This window comes from Ranitomeya variabilis, chromosome 4, assembly GCF_051348905.1.
Source record: "Ranitomeya variabilis isolate aRanVar5 chromosome 4, aRanVar5.hap1, whole genome shotgun sequence".
NCBI lineage: Eukaryota > Metazoa > Chordata > Amphibia > Anura > Dendrobatidae > Ranitomeya > Ranitomeya variabilis.
In genome coordinates, this window is record NC_135235.1 from 229,746,856 (window position 1) to 229,763,417 (window position 16,562).

The following is a 16,562-nucleotide window of genomic DNA, read 5'->3' on the forward strand; positions in this document are numbered from 1 at the left end:
TATAATACTGCTCCTATGTACAAGAATATAACTACTATAATACTGCTCCTATGTACCAGAATATAACTACTATAATACTGCTCATATGTACAAGAATATAACTACTATAATACTGCCCCTATGTACCAGAATATAACTACTATAATACTGCTCCATGTACAAGAATGTAACTACTGTAATACTGCCCCCTATGTACAGGAATATAACTACTATAATACTGACCCCTATGTACAAGAATATAACTACTATAATACTGCTCCTATGTACAAGAATATAACTACTATAATACAGACCCCTATGTACAAGAATATAACTACTATAATACTGCTCCCCATGTATAAGAATATAACTACTGTAATACTGCTCCTATGTAAAAGAATATAACTACTATAATACTGCTCCTATGTACAAGAATATAGCTACTATAATACTGCTCATATGTACAAGAATATAACTACTATAATACTGCCCCTATGCACAAGAATATAACTACTATAATACTGCTCCCATGTACAAGAATATAACTACTATAATACTGCTCCTATATACAAGAAAATAACTACTATAGTACTGTCTCTATGTACAAGAATATAGCTACTATAATACTGCCCCTATACACAAGAATATAACTACTATAGGACTGTCCCTATGTAGAAGAATATAACTACTATAATACTGATCCCCATGTATAAGAATATAACTACTGTAATACTGCTCCTATGTAAAAGAATATAACTGCTATAATACTGCTCCTATGTACAAGAATATAACTACTATAATACTGCTCATATGTACAAGAATATAACTACTATAATACTGCCCCTATGCACAAGAATATAACTACTATAATACTGCTCCCATGTACAAGAATATAACTACTATAATACTGCTCCTATATACAAGAAAATAACTACTATAGTACTGTCTCTATGTACAAGGATATAGCTACTATTTTACTGCCCCTATATACAAGAATATAACTACTATAGGACTGTCCCTATGTCGAAGAATATAACTACTATAATACTGCTCCCCATGTATAAGAATATAACTACTGTAATACTGCCCCCTATGTACAAGAAAATAACTACTATAATACTGCCCCCTATGTACAAGAATAGAACTACTATAATACTGCTCTTATGTACAAGAATATAACTACTATAATACTGCCCCTATGTACAAGAATATAACTATTATAATACTGCTCCCATGTACAAGAATATAACTACTATAATGCTGCCCCATGTGCAGGAATATAACTACTATAATAGTGCTCCATGTACAAGAATATAACTACTATAATACTGCTCCTATGTACAAGAATATAACTACTATAATACTGCTCCTATGTACAAGAATATAATTATTATAATACTGCCCCTATGTACAAGAATATAACTACTATAATACTGCTCCCATGTACAAAAATATAACTACTATATTACTGCCCCATGTACAAGAATATAACTATTATAATACTGCTCCCATGTACAAGAATATAACTACTATAATACTGACCCTATGTACAAGAATATAACTACTATAATACTGATCCTATGTACAAGAATATAACTACTATAATACTGACCCTATGTACAAGAATATAACTATTATAATACTGCTCCCATGTACAAGAATAGAACTACTATAATACTGCTCCTATGTACAAGAATATAATTACTATAATACTGCTCCTATGTACAAGAATATAACTACTATAATACTTCCCCTATGTTCAAGAATATAGCTACTATAATACTCCCCCAATGTACAAGAATATAACTACTATAATACTGCCTCATAGCTGTGATGTTGTGTGTTTGTAGCTCTCCTGATGTCTGGAGCAAGCCCAGGGAGGGGCCACCCTGGGCGGTGAAGCTCCCCAGGCAAGGCCCAGGCTTCTCGGCCTACACTGGGACAAGGCTCCCAGACTTCTCTGAATGGGAATAGTAATCCCAAAGCCACTGTGAGACCAGTGAATGCAGTGAGCCAAAGTTGCAGCAGTTCTGTGAAGGAGGAAAAACCTGCAAGTAAAGTTTTGGGAGGAAAATCTCCTCCAAGCCCAGCAAAGAAGTCAGAAGGAAAAGTATTGGTGAGTGATGTTACACAGCACAGTATGAAGTCCTGTAACTCCCCAGTCAGTAAGCAGCCCCTGCCTGGAGCACAGGTGAAAGCAGCCTCAGGTGTGCAGATCACCTCTCCTGCTCCCAGGCAGAGACGGACTTCTCTGGAAAGACAAACAATCCAGGAGAACTTACAGCAACATGGCAGTGTGCCGCTGTCAGGACGCACCCGGTCACAATCAGGTGGCAGCGATAAACCTACTGCGGAGCCTGCACCCAGCCGAGGAGCCACAAAGCCATCTGTGGTGGAACTGTAATAGAGTGCAGGGTTGCGTATGTCACCACGGAACAGACTGACCAACTGTTGAAGGGGATTTATTAACAGGGGTAAAATTCTCCTCGCAGGGAGTAAACAGGGGGTTAATAGAGTCAAACAGTAAACAGTTAAGCGGAATCAAAAGGGTTAACGAGTGTTCTTGTAACTTATCAGCCCAGGGAGGTCCTGACTGGAGGGTTCTTTTTCCCAATGTGGATACAGTCACCAGCAGGGCTTGAGATCCTGAAGTCTCTTCTGTGTCTCCTGGAAAGTCCGGAGTTAAGCCTCTGCAGCCTGTTCTTCTCAAAGTGAAACTGGAACCAGGAAATAGCACAGTCTCTTCGTCACTGCTGCAGGAGTCTCCGTAAGCCTGGCAGCTTCTCTGTAGTAAGGATGTCACACACACACTGGGCAGTTACTTATCTCACTCAGGGATCTTTGCTTGTCACTGCGGTCACCAGGGCTGCACTGAGTCACTGTCTCTGCACTGTCAGGGGAAGAGTCTTCTCAGATTATGGAGGCTTCCAAGTCCCCACTCTCACTCCAGCCTTAGTGCCCTCATGGGGAGCACTCTGTCATGGGGAGCGCGACGCTGCAGCCTGCTTTCTCCCTGGCACGCTGTCCCCTCTCTGGCGCGCTCTCTCTCCGGCACTTTTCTGACCACTCCCCTCTCTTTTCCCAGCAGCCACCACACCCCCCCTGTCCAGGGCAGAAAGTCTTCCCCCCAACAACCCAGCTGTCTGACTAAGTGGGTCCAGACAAGGAGCAGGGAAAGCAACCTCCTTACATTCCCCCTCTCTTAAAGCTCGCCATTCCATGGGCGAGGACTCTTCGTGCTTCTCTTTGTTCTTTGGAGGGGAGTCAGATACCTGCGATTCTCGCATCTCCTTCTGCCTTTCTTCTTGTACATACTCCCAGACTAAATGGTTTAGGAGCTGTCTTCTTCTTTTTCTTCTTCTTAGCTTTGCCGCTAGCAGATGTCTGCGTAGATGATTCATCCTCCTCCTTGTCGTTGTCGGAAACTTTAGGGACTTCTTGTTCGGGGTCCTCAGTTTGGGGGCTTAGTACAAGCAATTCTTCTCCATAGCTCCCCCTCTCTTTGACAGGAGCATTCTTGTCAAAGCTTGAGTCAGATGAATTAAGACCATGCAGGCCGGACTCTTTGTCATCTGCGCCGGGCTCTGCGGGCATCATTTCCCAGGGTTTCTCAGCCACACGCCCTGTCTCACACAGCTGCTCCATTTCCCTTGTCCCATCAGGAACTGGTGAGCTGACAGCCAGCACATTCTTCACCTCAGGGGACGACATCAGTGGTTCCTCCTTCCTCCTGCTTCTCATCGGCTCGGACCTTGGAAACGAGTGTCGCAGGAACACTTGGCACTTTCTCTCCTTCTTCGGGAACTCGTGCTGGGCAAGGTAGTAAAGCACTTCGGTGGTCTTCTCGAGCGAACGTCACTTTCTTTCCTCCGGGCTGAGTCTCACCAATAAAACCTTCAGACCCAGGCTGTAGATCCACTAGGCTCGCCTTTACGCGTTGGGACAGCGCAGTCATTTCACCAGAGATGCTTGACACCTTCTCCACCTCTCCTTGGCGTCCGACATCGTGGTACTGTCTTGCTTTAGGTGGAACTCTTCTCTTCCTGCCGTACCATTCCCTCCAGGGGCGACGTTCCCTCCAGTTAGCAGGACCCTCAGAGAGGTGAGTGGATCTCGCGGTATGCCGCTGGTCCCCAAAACCGCAGTAAGGGCTTTCCCCAGACTCTCAATCTCCTCCCAGATTCTTCTTATCTTCAGCTGGGAATCTCGGGTCCACATTGCCTCCTCTTCATTCTGACTGGGTGCTCCGCAGTTGTAGCATCTAGGCAGTCTTCTTCGCCGAGCGGCACTAGTCTCACTTTGGGGGGCGGTCTCTCTTTCTCGCACCGAAGGGCTGTACTCTGCAGCAGGGATCTTCTTATATTCAGCCACCTCCTTACGGACTCGCTTAACCTCCTTCTTCAAGTCTTCTACCCATTGAGGGGCTGTTACCTCCCTGCTCCATACCTTTCCCACTGGCCCTACCACCCCTTGCTCTTGCTCGCGCGTGCGTGCGTGCCTCACTCCCAACCTCAGAGAAAGTCATATCTAGCTTTATGCGCATGCACTCTCGTAGGGCCTGTTTCATCAACACGTCTCGCAAGCCTGTCACCAGTTGGTCTCGCAGCACAACGTCAACTGTCCCCACACCTACGCCGTCCTTCCGTATAATGGCAGTATGAAGCTCTTGCAGTGCGTTCATATATTGAGTCACGGTCCCCCCCTCTCTTTGCACCCGGCGGAACAGTCGCATGTGCAGCTCCCCTACGTCAGTGGGGTCCCCATGCATCTCTTCAAGTATACGAAATACTTTGTCCAGGGTATCTCTCGCCTGGGGGGGTCTGAGCATAACAGAGTCCCGTGCATCCCCCTCTAGGGCCATCATAGCTATTTCCGCCTACAGAGCCGGTGTCATAGGATGCATCCGCATCATCCCTCGGATGCGCTCCGTCCAACCCCACAACATGACATTACTCCCTGAAAATTTTGGCAGGTTAGCTAACATGGCTCCCAGGGAGATGCTAGACTTGGGACCTCCCTCAACTGCTTGGTCTTCCCCTTCCGCACTACCGTGTGACATCCTGCCGACTACGCCAAGTATAATAGAGTGCAGGGTTGCGTATGTCACCACGGAACAGACAGACCAACTGTTGAAGGGGATTTATTAACAGGGGTAAAATTCTCCTCGCAGGGAGTAAACAGGGGGTTAATAGAGTCAAACAGTAAACAGTTAAGCGGAATCAAAAGGGTTAACGAGTGTTCTTGTAACTTATCAGCCCAGGGAGGTCCTGACTGGAGGGTCCTTTTTCCTAATGTGGATACAGTCACCAGCAGGGCTTGAGATCCTGAAGTCTCTTCTGTGTCTCCTGGAAAGTCCGGGGTTAAGCCTCTGCAGCCTGTTCTTCTCAAAGTGAAACTGGAACCAGGAAATAGCACAGTCTCTCCGTCACTGCTGCAGGAGTCTCCCTAAGCCTGGCAGCTTCTCTGTAGTAAGGATGTCACACACACACTGGGCAGTTACTTATCTCACTCAGGGATCTTTGCTTGTCACTGCGGTCACCAGGGCTGCACTGAGTCACTGTCTCTGCACTGTCAGGGGAAGAGTCTTCTCAGATTATGGAGGCTTCCAAGTCCCCACTCTCACTCCAGCCTTAGTGCCCTCACGGGGAGCACTCTGTCATGGGGAGCGTGGCGCTGCAGCCTGCTTTCTCTCTGGCACGCTGTCCCCTCTCTGGCGCGCTCTCTCTCCCGCACTTTTCTGACCACTCCCCTCTCTTTTCCCAGCAGCCACCACGTCCCCCCTGTCCAGGGCAGAAAGTCTTCCCCCCAACAACCCAGCTGTCTGACTAAGTGGTTCCAGGCAAGGAGCAGGGAAAGCAACCTCCTTACAGAACCGCACAAGACAGTGTTCAAAACCACTGCACCCGTGGTGAAGAGTAAACCTGTGCAGCCGGCAGGTGCACCAGAGCTGCAGCTGGCGGATGAGATACCGGGACTTGTCAGAAAACTGGGTGAGTTACAGCAGCAAAAAAAAGCGCTGCAAATGGAAGTAGACTTCATCTATAGCCTAAAGGTCACTAATCCTGCCTGTAATGATGCGTATGACCTGAGACTGAACACACTGGGGGTACAGCTGGCAAGTGTTGTGCAGGACATTGAGTCTGTGCTGGAGGGCATGGGGCCCCTGGCAGAGACCTACAGGAACCACGAGCTGTTCGCCTCCTGTAAGCAGGACTGTGCTGTAGAGACAGGGACCCCCCCAGCAGCGGACACGGCCACTGTTGCAGGCTGCCCGCTTCTGCTTCCAGGAAGGGAAAAAACTGCAGCAGCTCGCAGCTGAGTGTGAACAGGAGCATGCACTTCAGACTCCAGCAGAAGCACCACAGGTCCCAGAATGCCCCATGCAGGAGTAGGACATTATATGTGAGACTGTGCTGATGAGGCCGAGGCTGAGGCACAGACTGGGGCTGGTGATATTGTGCCCATGGGGTCGGGGGTTGGAGGGGTTTCACATTCTGTCATGGACGTGGCACTGTCTGAGGATAATGATGCTGCTAATGATAATGTGCATGATATGTGTGACTATCCCCCTTTGCCATCTAGTCCACAAGGTGTGGCAGCCCCCCCTGCTGCAGGCCCTCTTCCTTTTAGTCGGCCCAGTGTGACCCGGCAGGTGCCCCCCAGGAATGCCTGGAGCCGCGGCGCCCCATCCTTCACTTCCAGCGCCAGGTATACCGGCCAGAGGTTTAAACGTATTAATGTGGTGCGGTTTAAATACATAGGAGCCAAGGAGGATCTGCCACAGCGCAGGTACTGTATGTGGTGAGAGAGCTGCTATGCGGCCAGATGGGGTTTGTGGTAAATGAGATACTGGCGGTGTCTAACCTTCAGGACAGGCAGGGTTACGAGGTCAGTTTCAAGCTACAGTGTGACCTGGACAGGTTCTGGGCCAATTACCCCAGGTTCAGAGACTCTGAAGGCTGGAATAAATTTATATTGGTTCCTATCTCCAGGCCGTTCCCCCACAGGACATCGAGGTGTGGCTCCGGAGACATTGTGACCTTGCCTCTGGACTCTCCAAGGTCAGAGATGAGGATGGTATCTGGACAATGGGGTGGAAAGCTGTGGTGAAACTGCGGCAATTTAATAACATTACTGCCTGCTTACCCAACTCCTTCTTCATTGGGAGGGAGAAGGGAAGATGTTATTACCCCGGGCAGCCCAGAAAATGCTTCAAATGTGGTGGGAAAGGTCATCTGGCTAACGCCTGTACTGTGGTTTAGTGCAGCCTGTGTGGGGAAATCGGCCATGTCGCTGCGGATTGCCGGGATGTTAGGTGCAACCTCTGCGGTAAGATGGGCCACCCTCACAGGGACTGTCCAGATGCCTGGCATAATATCTGCAGAGTCTTCCCTGATGAGGCTGTACTGGCAGGGGCAGAGGCTCAGGAGGATGAGGATGTGGTGGAGGATTTTATGCCAGGAGAGATGGTGACCAGCCCAGATGCCCAACAGGAGTCCACTCATGTAACACCAGAGAAGCAGGGTATAGAGGGTGCAGAGGGGAACATGGAGGTAGCTCCTCAGGTCCAGCAGCCTCAGGTAGCCCCCACTTCAGCATCACTGTCTCTATCTGATGACTGGAGCGTTAATCATCATAAAAGGAAGAAAAAGAGCTCGTCCTCCCGTAAATCTGAGGCAGAATATGACACCGGTCAGAGTGCTACTAGGAAGGTTCAGAATTCTGCAGGAGTGATGGTTGTGTCCAACAAGTATGGAGTTTTATCTGAGTCTAATGATGACGATTATGAAAAAGAGTTGAGAAAAGTTGATGCAGAGTGTGACAGGGACGTAGAGCACCACCCTCCGTCAAAGCGGAAGCCTTTATCTGTGGACCCTCAGGTAGAGTCTGACATGGACACCGGTGGTGGACAGAACATCTCTGACTCATGATGATGGCAGTTACTTTGCTCCTTCTCTATTGTGTAGTGATGGCGGGGTTCTCATTAACTCTAACCTCAAGTAATGTTAATAGTATTAAGGCAAGGAGGACGAGACATATGGTGTATGAACATCTCGCACATCTGGACACCGATGTCATTTTCCTGCAGGAGACAAGACTGACATCTCTGGGGCTTATGAGAGAGGCTGAGAGGGAATGGCGGTGCGGTCCTTCTTTCTGGTCACTGGCTGTGGAGCCTTACACAGGAGTCGCTGTCCTGTGTAACACCAATGATGTGACTGTGCATAGGATGACGAAGGTGGTCATGGGATGTTTGGTCCTGGAAGTCACTATTCATGGTAGGCGACTCCGGCTTATTAACATCTATGGGCCACAGACAGTGACTGACAGGATTCAGCTAATTAATAACGTTAAGCCTTACCTCTTCACTTCTTTTCATAGGGTTGACTTCTATGACAACATGACCGACTGGTGGGAGGATGTCAAGGAGGATATCAGATCCCTCTTAAAGAGACTGTCAGTTAATAAAGGGAGGAATAAGTACAGCCAGTACCTAAAGCTGCGTAAAGAATTGGAGTCACTATATTCGGCGGGCGGGGATCACAAAGTGAAGATCGACCGACTGAAATCTGAGATAAGGCAGTATCAGTATAGTAGGTATACCTCCCTGGTTTTTGAACGGGATTATGGGTCATTAGGGGCCCCTGATCCCTTTGAGAATTGCAGGGAGAGGGTAGTCAAAAAAATAGTCACGGGTCTCACTGACTTCCAGGGTGTATTGCAGGATTCACAGGAGGGTATCCTGGAGGTGGTGGGATCTTACTATGCTGACTTGTTTCATAGGAAAGTTTTGGATAAAGATAAGATGGCTCAATTCTTGGAGGCAACTCCTGCGCCTGATACTAATGATCTGGACTTTTCTCCTTTGACAGCAGAGTTAATGGTGGAGGAACTTAAGGAGGCTATTGATAAATTACATATGAAGAAGGCACTAGGTCCAGATGGCATAACAGCAGAATTTTATAGGAAATTCAGAGACCTCCTGGCTTCAATCCTCGTGGATGTGTATAAAAGTTGTCTAGAAAATCAACTGATGCCTCCATCCATGAGAGTGTCCTCGTTGATTCTGCTGTCTAAAGGTAAAGAGCCGAGCGACATCAAGAACTGGAGGCCAATTGCCCTCTTCAATGTGGACAGGAAGATTCTAGCAAAGATCCTGTTTTCTAGATTAAACAACAACCTATATAGAAAGAAACACCAGAGATAATAATTTTTATAAACTGAGGAAAAACACTATAGAAATGAACCCTTAAAAAATTTCCTTCAGACCAGATTATATTAAATAAAATATATTTTTTATTAAAAATAAATTGCAATCACAAAAAACAGCACCAAAACGTATGGAAATTTTTATTATTATTAAAATTGTATAATCTATATAATAATAATAATAATTTTTATTTATATAGCGCCAACATATTCCGCAGCGCTTTACAACTTATAGAGGGGACTTGTACAGACAATAGACATTACAGCATAACAGAAATCACAGTTCAAAACAGATACCAGGAGGAATGAGGGCCCTGCTCGCAAGCTTACAAACTATGAGGAAAAGGGGAGACACGAGAGGTGGATGGTAACAATTGCTTTAGTTATTTGGACCAGCCATAGTGTAAGGCTCGGGTGTTCATGTAAAGCTGCATGAACCAGTTAACAGCCTAAGTATGTAGCAGTACAGACACAGAGGCTATTAACTGCATAAAGTGTATGAGAACACGATCTACAACAGATATTTATTTATTAAGAATATAAAACATACAACTATAGATAATATGTATCTCCTCCAATCGAGGTTTACTTAGGGATAGATTAAAAAAAATAATAATAATATATATATAAAAATCCCGTATGTGCAAGACAGGGCAAGTCCAAACTGATCAGTATAATAAACATAAAAATATATATAATGCAGCAAATAATAATTTAATAATATAATATGTGATAAAAATCAGTCAAATAAATTTGTGAATAATATGTGTGTATATCCATATATACACACACACACCTATTGTGTGCAGCAAAATAAATCAATTCATAATAAAGTGCAATAGTGCAATAAAAAATAAATTGCATACAAAACAACCAGTGTGTCCACAAAAGTTGTGAGCCAAAAACAAAAAACAAATAATTATATATTACCCAGTAAAAGCGCTGCCAAATGTGCCAAAATATATTATGAATACTGACCAGTTAGGAGTACCACTGCCCTGCACACACCACTCCAACGCCGTTTCGCTCACTGCTTCATCAGGGAGTGATGTGAGTGGGGTAGGAGGGCTATTTATATGATTACATAGCGCCGAAGTAACGCACACTGCCGCCGCCGCCACTATGCCCGGAACCCGGAAGTGCTTTCCCAAGAGCGTCATATGACGCCGTTGACAACACACATCCCTAGGAACCAACCACAGAGCAGGAGCGGCGCACGCGCACATGTAATCATGACATCCCCTAATTAATCTAGCTGCAGCTGCTACACAGCTATATAAATAGCCCTCCTACCCCACTCACATCACTCCCTGATGAAGCAGTGAGCGAAACGGCGTTGGAGTGGTGTGTGCAGGGCAGTGGTACTCCTAACTGGTCAGTATTCATAATATATTTTGGCACATTTGGCAGCGCTTTTACTGGGTAATATATAATTATTTGTTTTTTGTTTTTGGCTCACAACTTTTGTGGACACACTGGTTGTTTTGTATGCAATTTATTTTTTATTGCACTATTGCACTTTATTATGAATTGATTTATTTTGCTGCACACAACAGGTGTGTGTGTGTATATATGGATATACACACATATTATTCACAAATTTATTTGACTGATTTTTATCACATATTATATTATTAAATTATTATTTGCTGCATTATATATATTTTTATGTTTATCTATCCCTAAGTAAACCTCGATTGGAGGAGATACATATTATATATAGTTGTATGTTTTATATTCTTAATAAATAAATATCTGTTGTAGATTATACAATTTTAATAATAATAAAAATTTCCATACGTTTTGGTGATGTTTTTTGTGATTGCAATTTATTTTTAATAAAAAATATATTTTATTTAATATAATCTGGTCTGAAGGAAATTTTTTAAGGGTTGTTTTCTAGATTAGTCTGTTTGTCCCCAGCATTGCTGGCGGGCTCTCAGTTTGGCACAGTAAAAGGGCGGAACATCTCTGGAGCAGTCATCTCGATATGGATATGGAGATGTTTGAGAGATGTAAAGCTCTGCGGTGTGGGAAATATATTGTTAGTCTGGACCAGGCTAAAGCCTTTGACAGGGTTGATCATGACTATCTGTGGGCCACTTTGTCAAAGTACGGTATTCCGGGACAATTTGTGGATTGGCTGAAGACATTGTACAGAGAGGCGGTGAGCTTTCCTCTGATTAATGGTTGGCAGGGTGACACTTTTGGAGTTGGGGCGGGGGTGAGATAGGGTTGCCCACTGAGTCCGCTCCTGTATGTTTTTGCCCTAGACCCGTTTCTGAGGTCACTGCAGGAGTGCGATTTTCAGGGGGTGCCGGTCCCCCATTGCCTGCCTCTGAATGTTGTTGCCTATGCGGATGATGTGACGTTGGTGATCTCTAATCCTTGAGAGGTGCAGATGTTATCTGCGTCTATCAGAAGTTAAGGTACCTTCACACTGAACAACTTAACAACGATAACGATAGCGATCCGTGACGTTGCAGCGTCCTGGATAGCGATATCGTTGTGTTTGACATGCAGCAGCAATCAGGATCCTGCTGTGATATCGTTGGTCGGAGCTAGAAGGCCAGCACCTTATTTCGTCGCTGGATCACCCGCTGACATCGCTGGATCGGTGTGTGTGACACTGATCCAGCGATGTCTTCACTGGTAACCAGGGTAAACATCGGGTTACTAAGCGCAGAGCCGCGCTTACTAACCTGATATTTACCCTGGTTACCATTGTAAATGTTAAAAAAAACAAACACTACATACTCACCTTCTGATGTCTGTCACGTCCCCCGGCGTCCGCTTCCCTGATCTGTGTCAGCGCCGGCCGGCTGTAAAGCAGAGCACAGCGGTGACGTCACCGCTCTGCTTTAGGGCCGGCGCTTATACAGTGCAGGGAAGCGGACGCCGGGGGACGCGACAGACACCGGAATGTAAGTATGTAGTGTTTTTTTTTTTTTTACATTTACACTGGTAACCAAGGTAAACATCGGGTTACTAAGCGCGGCCCTGCGCTTAGTAACCCAATGTTTACCCTGGTTACTGGGGACTTCGGCATAGGTGGTCGCTGGAGAGCTGTCTGTGTGACAGCTCTCCAGCGACCACACAACGACGAAACAGCGACGCTGCAGCGATCGGCATCGTTGTCTATATCGCTGCAGCGTCGCTTAATGTGACGGTACCTTTACTCAGAGGCCTCCGGGTCTCTGGTCAACCTTGAGAAGAGTCAAGCTCTGTGGACATTAGATACTGATCCCAGCTTTGATCTGTGGCAGTTTGCCAAAGCCTCCACCCATATTAAGATCCTAGGAGTTAAATTTGGGAAGGATGATAATGCCACCCTAAATTGGGAGGAGAAATTGGAAACCGGAAATGCAAAGGTTCAGCGATGGAAGAACTGGAGGCTGACCTACACAGAATGTGTCGCAATGTTGAAGACTTACCTGGTCCCTGTTTTCTTGTATGTCTCTGTCATTTTCCCTTTGCCAGAATCTTTCTCAGCGAGGCTCTTCAGCCTGTTCTTCCAGCTCTTGTGGGGGAATAGGTTGAACCTAATAAAGGGGGGAATAACGTACCTACGGCGGAGAGAGGGTGGGCTGGATATGTTGAATCCAAGGGTTTTCTTTGACTCCTTGTTTCTAAAGGTAAATTTTGGGAACATGGACTCAAACAGTAGCTCCCTGTGGGTAAATAGTATCAGGTACTGGATATTGCCTTTTGCAAAATCTTGGGTGCGAGGCGGCAGTCTCAAGAGGAGGAGATGGACAGGTGACCACCTCCCCCGGTATCTGGACTATGGTATGGAGTGTGTTAGGAGGTGGGGACTGGAGAAGTCTTACAATGAGAGCAGTACGAGAAGAGACCTATATGCTCATGTATGTAGGACTTTCTTCTACTCTCCACTGGCCCTGAGAGATTGTGTCACTACCACCCTGCAGGAAAGCCTCAGGTTCCTAAACGGGAAACGACTTCCTCCTAAACTGTTTGATGTCACTTGGCTTTCACTGCATAGTCGGCTCTTTGTCAGGGGAAACCTGAAACATCTGAGTGTCTCTGATCGGAATTGTCCCCTTGGTTGTCAGCAGGAGGAGACTATGGAGCACTTTATATGTGATTGCTGGGGAGGGAGGAAGATCTGGGAGGAAGTGTCAGCTAATCTAAAAATCCCCAGACTGCGGACTCTAAAGTATCCTGACATAATCTATGGTGTCCCCTCCACTATTAGTAACATCGACAGAGAGACGATGTACATTATGATAAGTGTTATCAAATACTATAATTGGCACATGAGAACCCGGGTGTCACTGCACAATGAGCTGTTTGATCACACCGCTGCGGCTGGTCAGGTTATGTCAGAACTCCGGTGGATAAAATCACTAGAAGTTGGAAGGAGTCAGAGAAACAATAAGTTATGGAGGAACATAAATTTCAGTTAGGAAATATGATGATATATATATTTATTGTTTTGTTTTGTTTAATTTTCTTCTCCCTCCAGGTGTGGACACTTTAATTTATTTATGAATATGATCTGACTATTTAGTACTTGTGTATAAATAACCAAACTCATATGTACAAGAATATAACTACTATAATACTGCTCCCATGTACAAGAATATAACTACTATAATACTGCTCCTATATACAAGAATAAAACTACTATAGTACTGTCTCTATGTACAAGAATATAGCTACTATAATACTGCCCCTATATACAAGAATATGACTACTATAGTACTGTCCCTATGTAGAAGAATATAACTACTATAATACTGCTCCCCATGTATAAGAATATAACTACTGTAATACTGCTCCTATGTACAAGAATATAACTACTATAATACTGACCCCTATGTACAAGAATATAACTACTATAATACTGCTCCTATGTACAAGAATATAACTGCTATAATACTGCCCCCATGTACAAGAATATAACTACTATAATACTGCTCCTATGTACAAGAATATAACTACTATAATACTGCCCCTATGTACAAGAATATAACGGCTATAATACTGCCCCTATGTACAATATAACTACTATAATACTGCCTCTATGTACAAGAATATAACTACTATAATACTGCTCCTATGTACAAGAATATAACTACTATAATACTGCCCCTATGTACAACAATATAACTGCTATAATACTGCCCCTATTTACAATATAACTACTATAATACTGCCCCTATGTACAAGAATATAACTACTATAATACTGCTCCTATGTACAAGAATATAACTACTATAATACTGCCCCTATGTACAACAATATAACTGCTATAATACTGCCCCTATTTACAATATAACTACTATAATACTGCCCCTATGTACAAGAATATAACTACTATAATACTGCTCCTATGTACAAGAATATAACTACTATAATACTGCTCCTATGTACAAGAATATAACTACTATAATACTGACCCCTATGTACAAGAATATAACTACTATAATACTTCTCCATGTACAAGAATATAACTACTATAATACTGCTCCTATGTACAAGAATATAACTACTATAAAGCTGCTCCTATGTACAAGAATATATCTACTATAATACTGACCCCTATGTACAAGAATATAACTACTATAATACTGCTCCTATGTACAAGAATATAACTACTATAATACTGCTCCTATGTACAAGAATATAACTACTATAATACTGCCCCTATGTACAAGAATATAACTACTATAATACTGCCCCTATGTACAATATAACTACTATAATACTGCCCCTATGTACAAGAATATAACTACTATAATACTGCCCCCTATGTACAAGAATATAACTGCTATAATACTGCTCCTATATACAAGAATATAACTACTATAATACTGCTCCTATATACAAGAATATAACTACTATAATACTGTTCCTATGTACAAGAATATAACTACTATAATACTGACCCCTATGTACAAGAATATAACTACTATAATACTGCTCCTATGTACAAGAATATAACTACTATAATACTGCTCCTGTGTACAAGAATATAACTACTATAATACTGCCCCTATGTACAAGAATATAACTACTATAATACTGCTCCTATGTACAAGAATATAACTACTATAATACTGCTCCTATGTACAAGAATATAACTGCTATAATACTGCCCCTATGTACAATATAACTACTATAATACTGCCCCTATGTACAAGAATATAACTACTATAATACTGCCCCCTATGTACAAGAATATAACTGCTATAATACTGCTCCTATATACAAGAATATAGCTACTATAATACTGCTCCTATGTACAAGAATATAACTACTATAATACTGCTCCTATGTACAAGAATATAACTACTATAATACTGCCCCTATGTACAAGAATATAACTACTATAATACTGCTCCTATATACAAGAATATAACTACTATAATACTGCTCCTATGTACAAGAATATAACTTCTAATCATTAAGAGGAGGATGAATGACCTTTAGACCAGTTGTGGTCACTTGGAGGTCGCCAATGGATTAGTGGTAGTCCTGGGACCATAAGGTTAGAAGCCATGAACTGCACAGTCCTGCTATCCTTGTGCCATGATGGTATTAATACTCATTGCCCATTGTAGTGTGACTCCTACATATCGTGACCGGGTTAAGGCACCGGTAAGTAGAGGTCATCACTATCAGATCAGTGCAGTTCTTACTCCGCGCTCCTGTGCTGATCATCCGATTGAAAGCATCACAGCGCCATATGTTGTGCAGTGGCCATAAGTGGTACTGTAATCTGTACCCTGTTTAAGTGAATAACACAGCCCCGTTCTGGAATTTGGACCCCACCCAACTGATATTGATTTATTACCCTAGGAATGAGTCATCATTATTACCCTGTTTGCCGTGGATTAGAGAAAAAAGGCTCCTGCTATCCTTCACGAACAGCGCCATCCCTGCCTACAGGTTGTGTGTGGTATTGCATCCCAGTCTCATTCACTGCAATGGGGCTGAACTTCAATCTCGCATGCAGACTGGAGAGCTTTTGATGGAAATCAACCACGTTCTTCTAATTACTATCCCTATTTGAGTAGTAAACTATTGAAGTATCAAACATTATTATAGCCCGCCTCATTAATATTCGCTTGCTCAGCTGATATTCTGGATTTACTCGTTTACCTGTGACTCATTGTTCTGTTGTTAATTGTCTGCAGGATGATTTATACTTTCATTGTTTCTTTTTTTCTGTACCATAAAGGATGAAATTCCTGACCGTCAGAGACACGTGAACTCTCAGGTTATTCTTTCAGAGTAATGTAATTTCGATTTGTCACCTGACCTCCTCAGGATGATTAAGTCTGCTTCCATGCAGATAAAGTTTTTAGATACAAGATGCTTTTGTGTTTGTTCAACCAAATCGCTAA